Raw genomic sequence first — 2,157 nt, 5'->3', positions numbered from 1 at the left:
CTAAGAAAGGTTTTCAATGCCCAACCTGAAAAAGATCAAGAAGTTTGATCCCAATATTAGTTTTTGGGGTCCAAGAAACACCATGGCAACATCCAAGGAAGAAGATCAAGGCCCAACCAAGGCTACCCTTGGTTTATGGTCCTCACGACCAAGGAAAGGAAAGAAGGAGGCAACCCGCTCGCACAAGGCACTTTATTCTTGATGTGTCCAATAATGAAAAGGAAGAAGTAGTCTCCAAGGCCAATGGAAAAAAGGAACAAAAAGAGAAGTACATCCCACAATAGACCAATGAAGATCTTGGTCTAAAAAGACCAATAACTCGAGAAGGAGGAGGAGAGCACCTAGAGGAATTCGACATCAAGGAGGAAAAAACTTGCCTTTCACCATTGCAGCTCCTAAACCAACAAGAAGACCTTCTTCCCATAGAAGATTCTAAGTTGGAAAAAAGCAGACTTTAATAAAGAAATAGATACTCAAGACGAGGAGAAAAAGATTCAAAATTGAGGAGACTTCCAAAGACATTTTACGATCGGCCAAGAAGAACTTCTCCATGCCAAAGTCCTCTTTCACATTCCTACTATAAGTCATTTACATTCCAGCAAAGTTCTACTAAAAGACCTCTTAAAGAACCATTAAAGAATAAAAAAGAAAAAGTAGAGACCAATTTAGAAGCCTAATCCAAGTTGGACACTTGAATCGGCCATGAGAGGAAGAATTTAAATTTTTGGTTATTTTAATTAATTCCAACATTCTATTTTGAACAGGATTAGTTTATTTTGATTAATTTTTCTAGTTTAAATCTTATTAAGAGTTAGATTAGGATTAAGTATTAAATTTAATTGGGTGGTTCACCCATGATGGGACCCAACCTGGTTAAGATAACTCATTTATTCAAATTCAAAATTAAAGTTGTGGTTAGTTACCACATCCAATGGAAGTTACCTTTTGTTTGAATAATCTGTAAAAATAAAAAAAAGGGGAACCACGTATAGAGAAAAAAAAAAGACACACTATCTCTCCCTCTCTCTCAACAAAAAGTTTTGCTTCTGTGAAAAGAATAAGAGATTTTTGGTTAGTTTTTCTTCAAAAGTTTAGATTTCTACAAGAGGTATTTATGTTATAAAAATTACTTACAGTTTATTATGTGTTAATGTGATTGTACGTGATACTATGCAAAATGATATTGGAAAAATAGTTATAGAATTGTTTTATGCATTATATGTTAATTCCATAAGTTTTTTAATATTGGTATCAGAGTATTTTTGTTAATTGCATGTTTAATTTTGTTTCAATTTGCATTTTTGTTGAATGTTCGAGTAATAATTATTTTTTAAAAATATTTTTGTGTTTTATTACTCAAATATTTGCAATTTTAGTTTTAAATGAAAGTAGAGACCAAAAACTTTAATTTGATATATTATTTATAATTTTTAAACAAATAATGAGAGAGAGATGTATTTTTTAAAATTAATTATGTTTAGAAATTGAGATTAAAATTGCCAATATAGTATATCAAATAATTGAAGTAAAATTTCTGTGGGTGGTACGATTTGAACCCACGCATTGGGAGAGCCTAAATGACCAATAACCAATCTAGGCATACCACCTGTGTGATATAAGTATGAAGACTTTATAGTTATCCTGTAAAGCGTATAAAAATTTAAAAAAACTTTTCTTGTTATCTAAATTAATTATTTTATCATACATTAATAAATTAATTATTAGTTAATTAATTTATTTTAATAACCACTGTGAATGTATTAATTATTAGTTAATTAATTGTGTCATGTTTGAATAAATTAATTATTAGTTAATTAATTTATTATAATAGTTATTTTATATAAATTAATTATTAGTTAATTAACTTATAAAAATAGTTTACTAATATGTTTTTTATTTTCTGTATGTGTTACAGAAAATCAATGGTGATAATGATAATAACTTTTATAGCAATTATGACTCCTCAACAGAGAGAGAAAGTTAATCGTATGATCCAAGACTTAAAAAATACTCATATGCAGGAGATTGACAGATAAATTAAAATTTAACTTTTAATGAATCATATCATTAAAGTCAATAGAAAGATTCAAAAAATTGTATAGAAAAGATGTCTTTTAAAAAGTGAAGAAAAGTATGATGCTCTTAAGGGAAGCTTAC

The sequence above is a fragment of the Carica papaya genome, chromosome 4 (genome assembly GCF_054855325.1).
Source record: "Carica papaya isolate Zhongbai chromosome 4, ASM5485532v1, whole genome shotgun sequence".
NCBI classification, from domain to species: domain Eukaryota; kingdom Viridiplantae; phylum Streptophyta; class Magnoliopsida; order Brassicales; family Caricaceae; genus Carica; species Carica papaya.
Note: the sequence above shows the minus strand (reverse complement) of the source record.